We start from the raw sequence: 21,909 nt of genomic DNA on the forward strand, positions 1-21,909 counted from the left end.
ATTTATGCGAGGAGCTTTGCGTCTAATATAGTCTTAAGCTCACAGTCTTTTTTTGCCTAATTTTGCAAGATACACTCAATAAAAAAAGCATTTTAGTGTAAAAAACTTGTTTAACTTTTTGCTCTGAAAACAGAGCATAATGGAAAAAAATTTTTTGATATTTTTTTCTGCTTCTATCTCACATATTATTTTCAATTTTTGTATTGTATGATTCAAACTCAAAAAGGAATGCTGACTAATTACGCTATTTCATACTTTTTGTTCTGCACCCTTTTTTTGTAGAACCATTCGCTATCCATATAAAAGGTGTTAGTCGAGAAAAGATCTCGAAATATGTTTCAATGTACTTATTGTAGTGCGCCAGGAGATAAAGTTTTGTTTTGATTAAAAAAAACTTTTTTGTCAAAAACTATTTTTCAGAAAAAAAAACATTTATCAATGCCTACTGACAATTTTTTGCAAAAAAAGAAAACAATTACTGAACAGCAATCAGAACAACCAAGATTTTACATTTCATTTTACAAGCAGTGATAATCAATTTTAGAAAACATTTCCACGGTGTACACTCTGCCTAGCCAGTGTGCAGAAGAAATGGCGTATGATCCTAATTTGGACATTTTTCTATGGGTAATCTACAGAGGATGTTACATTGAGGACCTTGACCACCATGTGAGTTCTGTCCATGATTGTTCCGAGTTTCGTAGCGAGAGTAGCGGAATATTTTTGCCCGGGATGGTTTTTTCTTCAGATCAAATTCCTCATTTTAACTAGCCATTTTTGACGCAGTTTTTTCATATCATTCAAAATTATTTCATCTTGAACATAAATTTAAAAAGATATTTCACCTGTGATCTTTTTTTTGTGAAGGTATGGGGATTAAACGATTGCAACTTTGGCCAATTTGGGACAATTATTGCGCGATGTATAAAATGCATTATTAACGCTTAAGCGGAGATTTAATCCGTATCAGAAGTCGTTCCAAATCGGTTAAAGGAGGCTTTTTTGCCAGTATTTATTTGTTACAAGGAGCAAAATCTATCACTTTTGTGGTGAAGTATATTAGGTAAAATAAAATTATTACGCTTTATTTTGGGTACATTTTTGGGTACATAACCGAAAATGGATAGCTCAAAACAGTACAAAGGGGGGATCCTTTGGGTCGGCAAAGAACCGAATCCCTGCCCCCTCCCCCTCCCCTAAATCCGCACCTGCATCTGACTCTTATTGGAACATTTCATCTCTTTGACAGCAAGAAAGCAAACTTCTGCAACAAAAATATCTGCACTGGTTTTCCAGAAGAGTAACTGAAATGGGAAAAGTGTTGGCATCAAGGCATTTTTGGTTGTTTAGATGGCTTGGTACCCAGCCGGTTTTTTGACCAACTTCGATCCACGTCAAATAGATACTTACCAGCAATCCCGTTTCATGTGGGAACTGGAAAAGTTTCGAGTGGAACATGCCCAAGACTAACATGAGTTTGTCAGACTACTCATTCAGGACTGTTAAAAGCAAACTAGCTCGTTCAGACATGATAAAAAGAAATCAATATACTTGATAAAGCTGGAAATTTTTTTTCGACGTGGGGGATGTAAGAAATTTTCTGGTGACTGATAGTTTTAAATAACCAATAGTTATAATTATGGCATGCGGACTTATAATTGTGTTGCAGAGCAAAAAAAGTCATGAAAAAAATAGCAATATGATATGTTTAAAATTGTCTATGTGCAAAAGCTAATGGCCCAGCAGTCCAACATTTATGCTAGACATAAAGACGACCGGTTCGGCGTAGGTTCGAGCACCCCACCTAACCATAACAAAATGAGGAACCTTAGCCCTTAGTTTTCGCATATAGACAATTTTAATCATATCATTTTGCTGCTTACTTTCGTTCACAAGTTAATTTTGGGCTAAAACATCCTCCGACCCCAAAGACTGAAGAACTGACGCGAGCTTACCGGTCGGTGTGGTAAGTTCGCTCGTGGCTTTCTTTTTGAGGTCGAGGGTGCGCTTCCACCTTTATGTAGCTTAAAAATTCGAGCGAGAAAGGTTAATAAGTTTGCAGGCTATCGGCTACACTCACTTATACGAGATCAACCGTTTTGAGAACAACGTCGAATTGAGTCTTGCCATTTGCACATTTGTTAAGTAAAGAGACATCCTCTCGTAGCCAAAGAGACCATACATCGTCCTCGTACGACTGCTCTCATACTTACCTTTTCTTATGATCGAAGTATTCCCCAGGAGAAAGCGAAGCACATTGCGGAGGAATTGCGGCGAACAGCAAAGCAAAAAATGGTCAGGGTTAACACTTCAAAATCACGCGAAACGGCACTTACCTGAGTGATCGGCCTTGCATTCAAAACCTCCTGCACTAAGCAAAAAAATGTTTAAAACCTTTTTTCTGTTACTCGCCTACGCACAAATTTAATGCTACGGACGAGACTATCGCAAGAACCACCATTGTGCGATGCACTGGATGAAAAAATTTTCCCTTATGCGTGAAGACGGCTGGAGCCATGTGGTTTCATTTCTTGATACAGGCAAGAAGTTCTTTTTCTGCATCAACAAAATTGGTTCCGTTATCCGACAAAATTGATGTGTAACGCAGTGCTCGATGAAACGCTCAATTTCCATCACAATTGAGCTGGCTTCTAGTGATGACACATTCTCGAGGCGTACAGCACTTGTTGTGCGGCAAGTGAAAACAAAACCCCATCTTCTCTCAGTGCTCCTTCTAACGGAAACGTAATAAGGTCCAAAATCGTCTAAGCCTGTGGGGAAAAAGTTGATTGCTTGTAACTGAGGCATTCGACAGGTAACTCGGCCATAACCGGTTCGTATAGGATTTCTTTTCGCTTTCGACAATGGTTTTCAGTAGACTTCAGCATGCATTACAACCACATTATAGCGTATTTTAAATAATGAAGTCCAAATCTTGACAAAAATGCTCCAGGGTGAAGTTTCCAGCCAAGAACCGGACTAATGTATACCGAGCGTTAAGCAAAATGGGTGTTTACTATCAAACTTGTTAACCATTAAAGGTATGTGAGCTGAAGGATACCAGCTTGAACCAGTAAGGGGGAGCACGTGGCAATTTTGACGTTGATCCTAACAGCTTCACAAGAGGTAATTTTTTTAAATTTCGACGTGAATTGACACATTTTGAGCAGAATCCAGCATCAGGTGATCTCATTGCTGGTACCGCGAACGCAGCAGCCTTAACTTGATTGCAATGGTTTGTTGAAACTTTGTGAAAGAAACGAGAAATCCAAGTCAACTACATGAGCCGAAGGTTTGGTTGACGCAACATCCGTGACGAAGGCAGATGATGTCTATAAACAATTATCGACAAGGCATAATGGATCGTTTAACCGAACTTTATTGATCACTTTTTGATTGGGTTTAAACGGCCAATCACTAGTCCCAACAATGATCAGCCCAGTAACCCATCTGCTATCCTTGAGGTTTTCCGAAAAAAAAAACGTAAATTGGTATCAGCTGGATCATCGGTACTCAGGAAATGGTACCACTCGTCATTTTTGGTAGATTCAAGTACTTCACGGACACAGTTTCCGACGAAGACACGTCTTTATCCTCAGAGTTAAGCAACTGTAGTACGGTGGTGCTATATATCCATATTAATAAATCATTCAATTTAACTGTAAGTGCCTTCACAATTTGAAAATTCAATCGTGCGGCAATACAGCAATTTCAAGCTCTAACTTGAAGCTCTAACTTGTGTATTGGCAACGCTTCCATTGGTGCAACAAGGGCTTTACCGAAAACAAAAGAGAAATCATTTTTGTGCGAGAGCAAGAGTCGCGCACACAAAAGTCCAAGGGCTCCGAAAACATCCAGCAGCCTATCATCAGAAATGTGAAGCTCGATACGATCCACATCTTTTGTGAAGTAGCTGCGGGTAGTTGTCAGTTGACCTAATAGAGGGAGGCTGGAGTGTCACTCGAGAAACTTTCCCCTTTATGTTCTGGTGAATCATTTTTGAATACTTGCTCGCCAAAAATGTCTTAAATTACAAATTACCTGGCAAAAAATACCTTCAGTTTCCCCGCAAAGGGCGTACTACTGCTGTTGGAAGCGCAATAGTTTTAAAATATGGTTTTGGAGTACGCGTGGACCCACTAATAGGGATTGATTTAAGGATTTGCGATGAAAGTGAGCTGCCCCTTTTAAGACTCGGTGCATCTTAACCAACTTTTTTCGATATCTGAGTGGCCAAACATACTACTGTTCGTACTACGATTCATGAGGTTTGACGGTAACGACATGATCTTTCTTGTATCTAAAAATTTTACGTGTTACTTTCGCTCTTTAATTAATTTTCACCCCAATGTTTCAGAGCGGGCAAGCGTTAAATAAAAATTACTGCTATCAGCCCAAAGCTTAAGCACGATGTACTTTTTTTGAATCATTTCTGAATTGAGGATAGAAAAAACCCGTTTACCCGCGAAAGAACAGGCATAGATTTGTTTTAAGGCCCCAAAGGATTCCAATTCATACAAAAATGTGATCTGCACAGTTAAAGAGCTATCTTTAACAATACACTCAAAACACAAAAAGTTAACCCGGCGGATGGAATCAACAGGCCACTAGAGACCAAAATAATTGGTAGGCCTGCGGATATTGAGTAAGAGTCTTCTCCTAAGAAGAACTCGATCGATTGTCGCAAATTGACTTCTACATCTTCTTAATTGTACTATAGGAATTTTAAAGGAGCCGAATGAGGATAAATACCGGTGCAACTCAGGTATATTCATACATTCTGTCTTTCACATAAATCCCAAAAGCGAAGCATAAAATGGCGTCATTCGATTCAGACGAGACATTGAATTCGACTCGCTGATTTTCGATGACAAAACTCTGGAAACTGGATACATCCGAAGATACAGCAGTCGTTGCTATTGGCAACAGTCCATGGGTAATGATTTGTGATTTTCAACTCCTACAACATCAGAAGGGGAAACTTGTTTATTATTCTTCGGTTAAGACTCATGTGGTTTACTTGGTGTTTTTTCATTTGCTGGAAAATTGTATCAGCATCGTGAAGACGGAAGTTTTGCGTGCGTTCACAGTCCTCTATTGGAAACATCTTGATTTCCGTTCAATTACGGAAACTATGGTTCCATTGAGGCACGCGAAGCAAAATTTTTGCTCAGCTACAGAAATCGCTCGCTGAGTGGCGTTCTTTTCCTTGAACGCAGCGCAGGACCAAAAAGCAAAAAGCGCAATATTACTACCACACCGTTTGTAGGATCGAGTTCAATTTTGTAGAAAACTCTGACTCAATATTCGCACGGCTACCAATATGTTGCGTCAGTAGTGGCCTGTTACTTCCGCCCGCCGGGTTTATATCTTGCGCTGTAAGTGTGTTGTTGAAGATACCTCTTTGACTGCAGATCACATTTTGTTATGAATTGGAAACATTAATTTGATTGCAACGATTTATTCAAACCTTGTGAAAGAAACGAAAAAATCCAAGTCAACTACATGAGCAGAAGGTTTGAATGACGCAACATCCGTGACAAAGGCAGATGATGTCTACCGATATGTTGCGTCAGTAGTGGCCTGTTACTTCCGCCCGCCGGGTTTATATCTTGCGATGTACGTTTGTTGTTGAAGATACCTCTTTGACTGTGCAAATCACATCTTGATATGAATTGGAAACATTACTTACAAAAATTGTTACCTATCGCTTGCTCACTTTGAAACATTGGGATGAAAACTAATCAAAGTGCTAAAGCAACACGAAAAAACTTAGTAATAGGGGTTGGCCGTTTAAAACCAATCAAGAAGGTATCAATAAAGTTCGGTTGAATGATCCGTTACGCCTTGTCTCTATTTTTTTGTTGACTTCATCTGCCTTCGGCAAGGATGTTGCGTCAATCAGAGGTTCGGATCATTATGTTGACTGGGGTTTATTTTTTTTTGCTTCACAAAGTTTAAAAAAATCATTGCATTCATGTTAAGGCTGCTGCGTTTGTGGTAGTAGCATTCAGATCACCTCGTTCATGATTCTGCTAAAAGTGAGTCATTTGTCGTCGAAATGAAAATAATTACCTTTGGTAAAATTATTACGAGCCACCGCAAAATTTCCCGCGAGCTCCTCCTTCCTGGGTCCAGCTGGTATCCTTCAGTCCACAGACCTTCAATTATTAACAATTTCGATACTAAACACCCATTTTGCTTGAAGGCTGGTATGCATTAGTCCTAAGGTGTCTAAGACATTATCCTAAGAATTGCTAAACCGGTTCGGTAAATGTCGAGCCTCCCACCACCCATTTCTAACACACTTAAATGGGGTGTGATACCCTACTACAACTGTTTTTCCTGGCTATATCGTTTCAGACTTGATTGTCTGAACTGTTAAAAAGAGCAATTTGTCGCGAAGACAAGCACCAACGTTTTGAAAACTTGCTTTGAGCTTTATGCTACAGATGGTTGTTGCTATGAACGATTAAACATTTCAAATTTAACAATTTTCTAAGCTATTTAGCGAGAACTATCTCTTAATTAGCGAGAACTTTTCTTCTATTTGGGGATTGAAGCGGCGCACATTCGATGACAACACTATTGGTCCTCACTTTTAACCCAGTAAAAGCCAGTTTTCGCTCATTTGAATTGGGCGAAAATAAAAAAAAACCAAACATTGACTGACACAGTTCTTCAGTTATGAAAATTAAATTATTAGACAATTTTTTCAGAACAAAAAATCGTTAAAAGGGTAAACAAATAAAAGTTTTTTCTTTGCTTTGATCAGGTAAATTTGGCAAAACGATTTAAAAACCGTTTTTTTTGTGTTCATAGTTCTGTTTTTTTTCAGGAAAAATTATTTCACTAATTTGTTCATTTTGTCAATTCATTTTTGATTTTTGTAGCCTAATTTCAATTCAATTGTATAAAAAGTTGCGCAATGAGCCCTAAATTAAGGATATCCAGTGACAAAAAAAAATGATTCAAAGTTTTTGACTCTTTGCTTATTTTAGTCTTTGAAAGGTGGTCAAGAAAACCATATAGATGAAGAAAAATAAGATTCTTTGAAAAGTCTGATCAGATCGTTTGTTGAATAGAAGTCGATGATACATGTATAAAATCAAAGCATTTATGAAAACAGAAAAAAGGGGGTGGGCTTTAAATTTGGGAGTCGAAACGACAGATTTTGTTTACAATCTCCTTTATCTCGTCTAAGGTTTTTCGAACTCGCATGGTTTCGAAACCTTGCATGTGTTGAACGCGCCTTGTTCGAAAAATAAATTGCAATCTTCACACTTTGCAGAGTTAATTTTGGACTTCCAGGCTTTATTCAGACCCTGCAGACTTATGTTCAGATTTTGCAGACTTGAATTAAGACTTTGCGGATTTATGTTCAGACTTTGCACCCTTATGTTCAGACTTTGCAGACTTATGTTTAGACTCTGCAGATTTTGACCTGCGTAGCGACTATGAAAGTTCGTAACCCACGCGAATCGATTCAGAACTATTAGATTTGCAGACATCTGTTTAGACTTTGCAGACGTGTGTTCAGACTTTGCAGACTTTTGTTTAGACTTTGCAGACTTATGTTCAGACTTTGCAGATTTATGTTCAGACTTTGCATGCTTATATTCAGACTTTGCTGACTTATGTCCAGACTTTGCAGACGTATGTTCAGCTTTTTCAGACTTAGGTTCCGACTTTGCAGACTTATGCTCAGGCGCTGCAGACTTATGTTTAGATTTTGCAGATTAATGTTCGGATTTTGTAGACTTATGCTCAGACTTTACATACTTAAGTTCAGACTTTGCAGACTTATGTTCAGACTCTGCAGACTTATGTTCAGATTGTGCAGAATTATGTTCAGACTTTGCAGACTTTTGTTCAGACGTTGCAGACTTATGCTTAGACTTTGACCTGCATGGAGACAATGAAATGTCGTCCCCCATGCGGATCGTCATATTAAAATTGCAGACTTATGTTCAGACTTGCAGACTTATGTTCACACTTTGCAGACTAATGTTCAGACTTTGCAGACTTATATTCAGACTTTGAGGCCTATGTTCAGACATTCTAAGCTTGTGTTCAGACGTTGCAAACATATGTTCAACCTTTGCAGACGTATGTTCAGACTTAACCGACTCATTATCAGACTTTGCAGACATATATTCGGACTTTGCACTTTTTTGCAGACTATGTTCAGATTTTTCAGAGTTATGTTCAGACTTTGCAGACTAATGTTCATACTTTGCAGCCTTATGTTCAGACTTTGCAGAGTTATTTTCGGATTTTGTAGACTTATGTTCAGACTTTACATACTTAAGTTCAGACTTTGCAGACTTATGTTCAGATTTTGCAGACTTGTGTTCAGACTTCGCAGACTTATGTTCAGACGTTGCAGACTTATGCTTAGTATTTTCAGACTTTGACCTGCATGGAGACTATGAAATGTCGTATCCATGCGGATCGATTTGGTCTTGTTAAAATTGCAGACTTGTGTTCAGACTTGGAGACTTTTGTTCACACTTTGCAGACTATTCTTTAAACTTTGCAGACTTATATTCAGACTTTGCAGACCAATATTCAGACATTGTAAGCTTGTGCTCAGACGTTGCAGACTTATGTCCACAGTCTTTGCAGACGTACGTTCAGACTTTGCAGACTTATATTAAGACTTTCCCGACTTATTATCAGACTATCAGACTTTGCAGACATATGTTCGGACTTTGCACTTCTATGCATACTTTGCAGAATTTGCAGACTATGTTCAGATTTTGCAGAGTTATGTTCAGACTTTGCAGAGTAATGTTCATACTTTGCAGCTTTATGTTCAGACTTTGCAGAGTTATGTTCAAACTTTGCAAAATTAAGCTTAGACTTTGCAGACTTATGTCCCGACTTGGCAGACTAATTTTCAAACTTTGCAGACTTATGTTCAGACTTTGCAGACTCATGTTTCGTTCGTTCGTAAGCAGAAGGCACGGCTGCCCATCTGCACGCCACTGATTACATCGTCCCGGACCACCGATCTCCATCTCAGCCTGTCCTGAGTGACTTTATTGTATTTATTTTTTCACGAATTCTTCCAAGTAACGTGCTTCTTTCTCGGAGGACTGAGGATCGGTTCAACGTCTTCCGCGACGCTCTTTCTCCAAGTAGTTCTGAAGCCACCCTGTGGGCATTTCCAGGATTGAGCTTTTTCAAACATTAATAATCTTTGTCGGGTGAACGTCCAGGGATGTCCCAAGGTTTGCCCCTTTGTGGATTGTGTTGGTGTCTTGATCAGAGCGTGCTCCGAGGTAGCGTCTTGCGTTTCCCATGAACCATGTCTTGCGAGGCCAGCTTTTAGACAGTCCATGTTTCCGCAGCATATAACAGAGCGCTCTTTACGGTTGCGTTGTATAGTTTGTTCTTTGTGTTTCTCGTCGTTCCCTTGTTATTCCAGAATTTGCTAATCTAGAGCTACTGGCAGTGGCGCGTGCGATCCTGTTTTGTACTTCTGTTGTTATGTTGCCGTCAGACGATATCCGACTTCCGAGGCAGACGAACTCTGTGAGTTTTTTGATCGGGGTGCCTGCCAGGAACAGCACAACTGGGTCAGTTCGGGCAAACATGCACTTGGTCTTGCTGTCATAGACAAGGAGGCCCACTTCCTTTGCGGCGGCAGCGAGTACTCTGTTCAGTATGGATTGGGCATCACCAGCGTCGTCCTCAAGTAAGCAGATGTCAACTGCGTAATCCTGACCGGAGATGACTGTGTCTAGCTTGATTCCAGTTTTTGTACCATCTGTTGCACAATTAAGCTCCCAGTCGATACTAAAAAATAATCAAAATGGGGAAAGAACGCCTCCTCGCCTGACCCCTGAGTTAACTGGGAAGACATCAGAGAGCATGCCGTTCTTTCGCACACAGCTGGTGGTATCCGTGTACATGTTTTTATGATGTTGAATAGTTTGCATGGTAGTCTTGATTTTCGAAAAGCTGCCAGACGATAAATATCATGAGTGTTGATCTGTTGTTCTCATTTTGTTGCTCCAGGATCTGTCGGAGCGTGAAGACTTGATTGCGACAGCCTCTCTTTTTCTTAAGTCCCGCCTGATTGTCTAGGGCTTGGGGCTGGTATGCTTTGGTAAGTCGTGCCAGCAGGATTGTTTCTCGGTCCTGGAAACAATCGCGGTAGACTTATGTTTAGACTTTGCAGAGTTATGTTCAGACCTTGCAGACGTATGTTCAGACTTTGAAGACTTATGCTCAGACTTTGCAGAGTTATGTTCAGGCTTTGCATACTTTTGTTCTGACTTTGCAGACTTTGACCTGCGTGGCGCCATGAATTGTCGGTCTCCACGTGCTTTGATTGATAATCATTAAGCCTGAACATAAAACCACAAACTCGACCCGGGGGAGTGGGGTTGATAACTTACAAGCTTAACTGATAATTTACAAGCTTAATTTACTTCGTATAAGCTTAACTGTTCAACTCTTTCATTACAAGGGGAGGGGGGGTTCCTTTACAAGGTACCGCAGGGGCGGGGGGGGGGGGGGGGGGGGGAGGTCGAGGGTACAGTTAATAAGACCCGGAAAACTACAGATTTCGAAACCGTTAATTTTAGGGGCAAAGAAATATTGTACGCATACTATATGAGGAAGTTCCTGTTCCAAAGACGAGACAGGGATTGGGATCTGACTGAATTGCCTACGGGGTACATAGTACTGACTGACAGATATGTTATCAACACTGTTGTCAAAATGGACTCACACAGGTACGTGGGGCAGGTCTATAGGCACTACCATTGAGTTTTCTACGATTCGAATTGAAAAATAATCTTCTCTACAATCATGAATCAAAATATCGAGCAAATCCTCATGAAGCTTAAAGCATTTCATTTTTTTTTTCAGTGAGTCAATTGACATTGCGGTTTTGCTTAAAAAATCAACCAATGTGTGCAGTATATATGTTGTGGTTTGTTGATCACTCATTCTATAAATTATTTTTAAAAAATTGGATTGCGATGCGACTCGCGAGACAAATTTGGCTGCTCATTTTTTAAAAACGGCGCGAGTTCAAAAAACCGTTGGCGACGCGACTTACGATGAAAATTGGTGGCGCAAATTAAGATAATATCAAAAAAAAATTAAATCTAAAAATTATGGCAGCACGGAAACTGATACAATTTTTGTCACGCGACTGAAAAAGATGATTTAGCAAAACGACTTACGCTAAGATTTGCGGCTCGACTATCGATTAAACTTCGGCTACTCGAATTGACAAAATAAATTGGCAACGCTTTCGCGAGAGATTCTGGCGGCGCAACTTTAACACCCTGACCTACTTATCATACTTTTTTGGCAGCCCAACTTAAGATTAACGTTTAGTTGGGCGATTTGAAAAAATATTTTAGCGTCTCACCTAAGGAAAGTTTTTTTGGCGGATTCACTTAAGATTAGACTTTGGCGGCGCGAAATGACACAAGACATGGGCAGTGCGACCGAGAATAAATGCCGTCGCACTGATCGCAAAATTGAGTTAGGACTGGAGTGTAACTCATAGAGTAATTTCGGATAGGGTACACCGTCTGCTCGTCACGCTATCTTATTTTCGGCCGGATAGATTCGTGCAACTTCTTAGTCTAATACCGATCCTAATCTTACTCTTATACTATCTAGTCTCAGGTTGTTTAACTAGTCTCTGCTAGGCTCAATAGATCTAGGGTATACTGGTTTATTGCGGCTGCTGAAGTGCTCGGGAGAGTCCAACTAATTTCTAAGTTAAATTCAAATCTCTCTGGTGCTGAAATTACAAGTAACTTCAGCACTTACAAATAAGTGGGTTGTTAGTTAGATGGATCATGATTGGTTAATATTAAATACTTTACATTGGTAAAACATTTAATTTATCCAATCATAAAATATAGTTTAGATCAGGTTCCACCCATCCGGGTTTTACAGAGTTTTTTAGAACAGTTCTTTTGTAGTTCAAGGATGGATGATGGACGTTGGTATTTGGCGAACATCATTTTTCTTTTGTTTCCTTTTTGTTAAGGAAGTTCCAGGGATCTGGAATTGAGGACACAAGACGTTGTGTTCTTCTTGTGACAACGACTGAGTCTCTGCAACAGCATCAATTCTGGTTTCAGAATGGTTGGCTATGTCAGGTTTTTCTGTTCTTCGGAGAGAACTTCTTTTGTGTTTGATCTAGCTCGGGAATGGCGTGGAGATTGTGCGTGGAGGGGATGCCTGGTTACTCGGATCTGTACGTATACTTGAACATCGAGGTGGTCATTGGTCTAGTTCAATGAAGTCCTTTTCTGCGAGGTCAAGTCGTACTCTAAATCCTTTGAGTTGTGATTGTGAGCGGCATATCGATTATAGTTGGTCATTCTCTCTCGAGTGTAGTGAGGTCGTCTTGTCTTTTGATGTTCGTCCTTGGTGTTGTATTCTGATCTATATATTGCATCATGTGATTTTACATTTTATAAAACTTTTATTAATTTAATATTTTTTAATTATGATTTTAGTTAGTTGTTTTCACAAAAGCTTTTTGTTTTAGTTCGGTTATTTTGAAGAGTTACTCACCCTTGAGTAGCTCTTATTAAAAATAAAGGTGTGGTCACAAAGCGTGGATGTAGCACGGTGGGTTAGGCCGGCTATAGAGCATGCTCAGGACGTCCTTTCCTGGTGGGTTAGGCCAGGTGTGGGAGTATGATTTCATGCGGTTTTTATGAGGGGTCCTGTTATGTGACAACATTTTATGTTGGGTTTGTTGTGGTTTTACTTATGTTTTGTTGGTTATGTACTTTTTCCAAAAAGCAAATTGTTTGTGGTATGGGTTTGTCTTTTGACTTTTTTGTGTTTTATTATTTCTTTCTAAGACTTTGTAATAGTCTTCAAAAGAATAAATTATCCAGTTTTAAACTGGGTTAATCCGGTTTGGGTACCGTTGGTTTCCTTTTCTTAGTCATGCTGTTATTTTATGATTTGTGGTATTTAGTAAGCTGCGTTGGTTAGTTTTGTTTAGTATATGATTCCTTTCCAACCGGGTTAAAGGAAAGTTTGAAACTTGTTATTATTTGTTAGAGTTGTTGAGTGTGAAAACTTGAAACTGAAATTCATTATTTTAAACAATTCTTCGTGGGCGAGCTGTGCGAGTGTGGATAGAATTTCTGTGCGAATGAATGAAAATATCAAAAGGTTAGTACTGCAATTGCATTTTATTAATTTACTGCATAGAATTTGGAAATTTACTGCTAGTAATGGGGGAATTTTAAGATACAAATTTTCATCATATGTAGATTTACTGCTTTTAGGGGAAAATTTTATAAATTAATTTACTGCATTGGTATTATATTTATTTAATTGTTGGTGCAAAAGTTAAATAGGGTTTTAAATAGTTTTGAAGAAGTTTGCTATTTTTTATTTTTCTTTTGTGAATTTTTCAGATGATTGAAGATGAAGGCTAAAAATCTAAAGAAAACATGAATAAGGAATGGTGAGTTTTTCAATATTTTAATTAGTTAGTAATATTCATTTAGTTCATACTTACCTGTTAGTCGTCGGGGAAAAAACCGTGGGGGAAGATATCGTGAATTAGTTCTGAAGTTGTTAGTAGTTTAGCTAAGATGCGGATGATATTTTTAGTTTGAAGTAGTGGCCAAAGCAATTGAAGTGCCTTAATAGTGGTTAGTTCTTCAGTGCCTACTGCAAACTCATAAGGTGTGTTTTGGATTAAGTTATATAACTTGTGGTTAAATTTAGTGTTGTGGATGAATTCTAAAATGGGGATTTCTATAGGCTGTACAAACTCGTGCGGGATAAGGAAGGGTCGGGATTCTTCTGCGTTGAAGGTCTTGGTGATGGGGCAGAAAATATACATTTGGGTTATGGGGTCATAATTACGAAGAATACCATGAAGGTTAGTATTTTTAATACAATATGTGAAATTTAGGAAATACGGTGAAGTGTATTTTGAATTGATGAATTGAAAGCGATGGTGTGGTTGTCTAGAGGGTGTGTGGAGGTCAAAGTGATTTTGGATGAAACGATAGTAACTGTATGTATGTGTTTGTTTAGTTCGCAACATAATATCGTGTGAGCAGTGTAAATCTCTTTCGTGTGGTGCAAGGAAATGAAAGGTTAGTGAAAAGATTTGGAAGCGTTCTTTAAAACTTTCGTACGCTTGTGTGCTTGTTAGTGCTTCTGAAATAATGTGATCAAACTTTCGGTCGAAGATGTTTAGTGTAAATACATATGGTGTCTTGATGAAAAATTTCTCGGTGATTTGTGGGTTAGCGAAGCGATCGTCGTCTAAGAATTGATCTTGGTTAGCTCTGATGATGTTGTGATCATAGTATTCTAGTGTGTATTCGTTAGCTCTAGGTGCAGTGTGTATTTTTAGTGATTTTTTATATCCAACGTAAGTAAATTGTCTAGCGGTGAGTGGTGTAGTTAGTCGATATAGCATGTCTTTGTTTCGGTCTATATCAATGGATGTGTTAGTTAAAGGTAAGCAAAGAGGGTTAGTGAAATGATAGTATGAGGTCCAAGAGAGAGTGGGCATTAAAACGTATTCGTCTACAAAGTTGCGTGTTTCGTTAGCGTCATGAGGGGTGTTTAAGGTGTATTGTGGAAATGAGGGTAAAGTGATGGCTAAAAATTCTCTAGTGTTAGTATGTTGGGGGTGGTTGATGTATTCTCGGGCTGTTCCTGGTTTTGCTGGGAAAGGATGGTTGGGGAACTTTCTTTTAAAAGTGCGATAAGCTCTATTAGTGTTGAGTGAGGATTCAGTTGATGTGGATGATGGTGCTAATGATTCGGTATAATTTGAAGAGGGTGTAGGGGGATTGGATGAATTTGTAGTGGAGGAGATTTGGTTTATGGTCGGGGTGTTAAGGTGGTAGGGTTGTTGTTGGAGGGTAATAAAATTGTCTAGCTCTGGGGAGATTCGGGGGGTGTCTGGAGATGATTGGTCAGAATGGTATGAGGAGTAGGTTGGGGTAACTTGGGAAGCATAAGAGGGTGTAGGAGTGATTGGGTCAGGGTTATTTGATAATATGGGTTGAAAAGGAGGTTGAGAAAAATGAGAAGGGTTATGAAAATTATTGGATGGAGATGGTTCTGAGTCGGCAAATTCGTCGGGGGTTTCAATATTCGGGTTATTTAGCTGTGAAATGGAGTATAAAACTGAAATTTGTGAGTTAGTGTCGGAATTCATGCCTGATGTTACATTGCTAGATGGAAAATCGGGTGGCGGAAAAGCAAAAAGTGGTATTATTGGGATTGAAGAGGTAAGGTTGGTTGGATGGGAATTTGATCGATGGAGTGATCCAAGTTGGCGGCTCATCGTGGGCTAAAAAAATTATTATTTTGAGATTGAAAAGCGGTGGTATGGGGCTGTTCAATAATTTGTTCATAAGTATTATCATCTTGTGATGGATGTGTCATTATATGTTGGACGGGACTTTGTGATGTGGTGAGTCGAAAATTTGGATTATGTGTGATTGCTAAATTTCTAAAATTTCGCGGGGCTAGGGATAGTGGATGGTTATTTGGTAGGGGTGGTAATTGTGGTGCCGTTGGCTGTGTGTCGACATTGTTATGTTCTTCGTCGTATGTATTTTGTCGTGTTGTTATTTTTGTGTTATATTCTTTTATTTGTGCGTCTAAAAGAATTTTGTTTATAGATGTGGAAAAAATTCCAAAAAATCCTGCAAAGAGTATGCGTGCTACGCTTGCTTGTCTGTTTACTTGTGTGTGTATAGCACATGTATTGTAGATTCCTTTTAAGAGTGAGAAAAGAAATCCAATAAAGTTAAACATTGCGTATAAAATAGTCAATTTTTCTAAGATGTAGTAGGGCCATCCTAGAAAATCTAGGATCTCATTTTTGAGTGTAACAAAGCTAAAAATGTTAATTGGTGATATATCTTGGGGACGGTATTTTTCGCCGTTTAGATATATATAATCTTTTATGTCTTTAAAATATCCGCTATAGTCTTGCGTGTAGATATCGGCAAATCCTGCGGTTTCTGCAAGTTTGCGTAAGTTTTGGTCTATTGATTGTCTTTGTATAGTGTCCATTTGTGTTAATAATTCTTGGAATTGTTGTGTTCTAATGTGATGTTGAATATCTGATTTTGAATAGATTCCTATTGATTGTAAGTCTATATTTGGGTTTCGAGCAATAGCGCGAATGCTTTCTGGTGAAAATTTTTTGAGTGATTGCATTAATGTGGGATATGGAGTGAGAAGATAATATTTGTTTTCATCAGGGTTTAGTTGTACTACATTGTGGCTATTTTCTGATCCACATGGGACTGCGGTATCCCAGAAATATGTTCTTCGTGAAAGTGTATCCACGAAATGTACTTTATTCTTATAAAAGATAGGAATTCTTTTATAACATCGTTTATCTTCAAAAACGTATAGTGGTGATACTTTTTTAGTACAAGTATAAAACCATAAGATGTTTCCTTCGTAGTCTAAAAAATTTGATCTATTTCCTGATAATAAGTATCCTGCGTAGGGTATTTTTAATACTGCTAGTGCAAGTGATTGTAGTATTTGTGTTCGTTCTAATTCGCATAGTTGATGTAGTGTTTCTAATTCAGAGAGTGACATTTCTTGAAAAATGCGGCTAATTGTATAGTCTAGTTTCATATCCAAATGAATATCATAGTGGATATTACCAAAATATGTAGTATTCATTAGTGATAATTCTTGTAAGCGTGTGCTTCTGGTGTCATAAGGTTTTAGATGTCCACCAGGTTGTCCGTTGCTTTTTTCAAAATTAACTGGTATATAGGATGTTCCTTCGTTTAGAGGATGACCTGTGGCGTATGGGTCGATTTTTACTTTACCAGTGGTCATGTCGAATCCTTTTTCATATTCAACTAATATTTCAGAGTATTGTGTTCTGTGAAGTGGATTCCTGTATTTACATGCAAGTTCTGTTTCTTGATATATTTGAAAACGTGTCAATTTATTTTCTATATTGTCTATGTTTCGAAAATCGGAACTTAGTTTGCGTGATGGATGGACTTGTTCATATGGAATTGATTGTATGAAATATTTTTCGTGAAATTTTATCATACGAGCGTGTATTTTTGCTACTTGAAATGTTGTACATGTGTCTTCGGGGAACCAAACAATTGTTGCTTGTGTTCTCGTTGTAGGGTCGCAATATCCTTGATCATTTTTACAAGGTAGTCGGATTCCTTGATAGATCATTGTATTATCAGATAAATCTCGTGTGAGTTGTATTTTTTCGAGTTGTATTTTCCAATCGAAAAACATTATTTCTTGGTATCCTTTATTTTTTGTGTCTGCTTTGCAGTTTGATGGGTTATTTATACCAATGTGTGGTATCCAGTGTTTATCATGTAGGTCATAGGTTAATCGTCCGTGTGCGCCGTTATACGGGTATTTTTCGTCTAGTCTTATATGTCCTTGGTGTCTTTCAAGTTGTGATTGATGTACAGAGTCTGAAAAAACTTGAAAATTAACTAATTTTCTTTGGGAGTTTTTATTTTTTGTGATGTTTAGTCTAAGTAATTCATTTTTACAATCGTCGGGATTGAGATGTAAAAGACGTTCTATATTACTTTGGTAGAATGATTCATGGTCAAGTCGGTTTTTGTTTCCGTTCGAGACTTGTGAACAATGTACTTTCTTTTCGGAAAATGTTGCTGTGAATTTATAACCTGTAACTGTTGTTGCTCGGGCTTTTGAATAGAGTGTTGCTATTATATCTGTGGTTTCTATAGCTTGTGGTTCTGTTTCACATTGTGATACCTGATTGATTGCATATTTATGTAGTGTTTTTTGTTCATTTTCTTCGCAATCGTAATGTGTTACTAATAAATCTTGTGGTCCTGTACGAGGGGAAGGGTTTATATTTTGATTTGAGGTTATTAGAAAAAGGGTTTGGAGAAAAATTAATAATTTTAGAATATACATGTGTATGATAATCCTGAGTATGGATTATAAAATGTAATGTAACCAATTGTGTTTTTAGTGTATCTGTCGTATTTGTATATTACTTCAGTAGTTATAAACGGTGGTGGTAGTGATTGAGCTGTTATGTTAGGTGGATTTAATGGGTAGGGATGTTGGGTAATATTATTTAACTTAACTGTGATTTCAAATTTTAATTGTAAACTGTTTTGTTGGAGTATTTGAATATTGTGATCACGGATATCGTTGTGAATATCTTGGCGATATTGTAATCTATTAAGTGCCCAGTTATGAAGGCGGTTACTTTCTTGATGTTGTCCAAATAGTGGTGGAGGTGCTGTGAATGTATTCCAATCTAATCTTAAAGGAATATTTATTGATGATTGTTCTCGATATCTGGCGTCGAGATTATTTGGAAAATTTAAGTTAAAGGGTAGTGGTGAAAATTGACTTATTGATGGTGTTGATGGTAGTGATAATGTTTCTGGTAGTGATGAGGATGTTGTTGTATCCGTAGAAATATCTATGGGGTCATTGACTAAATTTGGTTCACCTTGTGTGAATGAATTTGTAGTCCAATATGGCAGTCGTGATGTTAGGTTTGGGGGGTTAAAGGGATTTTCACGTATCTGTTCAGATGTTGGTGTTGAACCTAAGTAGTCTGAAGGTAGACTTGAAGTGCTTCGTTGTGAAAAAAGTGTAGGAGTTTCTGGTGTGATACCAGTGGTGTTTTCTGGAGTGGTTTGTGTTGGGGATTGAGGTATATCAAAATGAACTCGGGGAGTTTGAAAATTTCTATTTCGTCGAGGATGTATAATTTGTCTATTTATTTCTGCTGTGTTTTGGTTTTGACTAAGGTTTCGTATTCTACTTAGTTCTTGTGGTAGTGTTGGGTAAAGATTATATGTTGGTTCACTTAGGGATGCTTGTCGTTGAACTGGTTCTAGTGGTTCAGATAAACGAGCGTGCCTTTCTTCAAAGGTGTATGGATTGTCTTGAAAAGAAATTCGTGTAGATGTTTGAGGGTTTTGAGTAGTTGAAGGTGGTGTTGGATTATCTTGGGATGATGTCGGTGAAGACTGATTCTGTGACTGTTGGGTAGCAATTTTTGATGGATTTTTAAATTGTTACTTTAGTGAGAGGGTTTATGTTTATTATAATATTCTTCTAAAAAAAGAATTAGAAAAATTGTTGCTAGGGCAAATGTAATGATTGCTTTCTTTATACATTTACATATTGTCAAAATGAGGGATGATAGAAATGTTATGAAAATTACAAACAATAAAAAAATATCAGTTCTACTGAAAATTGTTCGTATCATTTAGACAAGTTGTTAAAATCGTACCTGTGGATATATTCAAGGGTTTTGGAAAGTTGGAGGAATAGTTCAATTATTGTGTAGAAAATTAAAAAAATGTTACAAAAAATTATTATGATTATTAGAAAAGATTCGATGATATCAAAAAGAAAGATTATAAAGACTTGAAGTATTGAAAAAAAATGTTTAAAATTGATAAATATTTGAGCGACTGTTTGAGAGAAAAGCATTTAAGAAATGATCTCTTTGTCGAATATTTTTTGCTGTTTGAGGCGATTTTCTAGTGTGGTCGAATTATTTATTAGTTTTTTGACAAGTGGGTTGAGTTTCGTAAAAAATTGTTGGGGGCAATTTTCATGGTGACTGGGAGGTCGTCTTTTTCTTTATTTTTGTTTGTCAAATGATCCGGGGTATGGTGAGATTTTTATACTTTAGGCTAATTAAAATCTTCATTTTGTGACTTTAGGCTAAGTTATCAAATTTGTTTTGGGGGTATTCGTGGTCTGAGTTGGGGAAATATTGTTGATCTTTGGGTTATTAGATAAGGGAGGGGTACGGTATTATGGTGATATTTATTTTAGCTGTCAAGTTGGAGTGGTTTGCTTATTTTTGACCTGGAGGTTGTAAAGTTATAGTTAGAGATGTGCCTGGAGTTCTAGATTATTCGTCTAATTGATCTTAGTTTGAGTTAGAGAAAGTGGCGGATTGGATGAATCCTATTGGTCTATTTTGAACTAGAATTATTGCGTACTTGTGAGCATGTTATTTTGAAAAATGGAAATGAAAAATGTTACGGAGGTTTCAAGATTGTGAAGTATAAAATTTTAAAATTACTTTTTAAATTCTACTTTCTTTAATATTTTAGATTGGGGGATGAACATTTTGTAGTTTTTACGTGGTTGATTTCGGAGTCTTGTTGTCTTTCTATGTTCTGATTTGTCTATTTCTTCTTGGGGTATTATTTGTTCTGTCATTTTTCTATTTTTTCTTTGTTTTGGAGATTCTTTATGGTTTTGTGTATTGTTTTTGGTAGCGATTGGTTTTGTGTTTTGATTTTCGGTGGGGTTATCATTTTGTTCTGTGTTTTTCAGATGTGGTTCGTTTTGAATAATTTTTAATCCTGTGAAAGAATATAATTGGGTTAATTCGCGGAGTGCGTATTCTTTTGGGTAATAAGGTAATAGGTTGTTTCGATGCTGAACGATTTCTTTTTTGTTTGAGTCGATAATTTTATATGTGACATCTGTGGGTTTTGCAATTATTTGATAGGGTCCTTTTCGGAGGGGTTGTAATTTTTTAGAAATTCCTTTTTGAGTATTAAAATTAGGTATTAAAACAAATGTTCCAATTTTTAAATCGGAAGCTGGTGTAAAACGTGAATTGATTTGTTCATTTATGTTTTGTCTTTGTAATAACTTTTTCGTTATTTTTTGGTAAATTTCATTGTGTTTCTTATCTCTATTTAAAATCCATTCGGTGTGTGTACCGGAGGCTAATTTAAGGATTTGTGGGTGATGAAAATGATCTTCATCGTGCGTATGTAATGGTAGGTTATAACAAATTGAGTCTTTATTTGGTTGACAATAACCTTGTGCGTTTTTATGGGAATTTGCTGTAAACATTATTGGTTTGCGTGGCTTTTGGTTGAAAACCATTTCGTATGGTGACATTCCTAAAGTTGTCGTGATTTGTGAATTATATGCTAATGGAAATAATTTTACATCTGCTGACCATTCGGTATATTTGGTATCATTTCCGTTGATGATACATCTAAGATATTCTTGTAGTGAACGGTTCATACCTTCGACTAAGCCGTTTGTCCAAGGTGCATGAGATGTACGTGGTTTGTGTTTAATGTTGTATAAATGACATAGTGTTATTATTTCATTATTTATGAATTCTGTACCATTGTCTGTGACTAAAATTTCTGGTAGTCCAAATTTTGCTATCCAGTGTTCATAAAGTGTTGTGTATGCGTAATAAGCGTTACAATGTGGTACTGGGTTAAGTGCTACATAATGTGTAAATGCGTCAACAATTACCATAATGTAGGAGTTTCCTTCTGATGAGGGTGAAATTGGTCCTTTAGTATCAAATGAGATACGATGATTAAAGTATAAACTTTGTCCTTTAAAATCTTGTTTTTGTGCTATTTGTTTTTGATTTGGGTAAGGTTTATTTAATTGACATACTATACAATCATTGCATAGTACTTTTATCCAAATTGGTGCATTTGGGAAGTAAAAATTTTGTATAAAATTTGAATATGTTTTCTCTGATCCAGAGTGTCCTTTAATGTTTTGTGTATGTGAAATATTAAAAGCTATAAGAATCATACTTATAGGGAGACAGGGAACTGTAGATTCATTAAGGTTGTACTCTAAAAGGTCTGTATTTTCGTTAATTGTTGTATTGTTAAACTTGCGAAAGTATCGGAGGAGTGTTTTGTTTCCTAGAATGGTTGAATCTGCTTTGATAGGTTTAGTTTTATATTTGTGCCATGATTTTAGTTGTCGAATTACTGGGTCAAGGTTTTGATATTGTTTCAGTGTTGAAATTGTAATTGTTTCTGTTGGGGGGAGAAAAATGTTTTCGATTTCTAATTTAGATAATGGTATTGTATCAAGTGGGTCGTGAAGGTCAAAAACTTGATT

This window comes from Symsagittifera roscoffensis, chromosome 8 (assembly GCF_963678635.1).
Source record: "Symsagittifera roscoffensis chromosome 8, txSymRosc1.1, whole genome shotgun sequence".
NCBI lineage: Eukaryota > Metazoa > Xenacoelomorpha > Acoela > Convolutidae > Symsagittifera > Symsagittifera roscoffensis.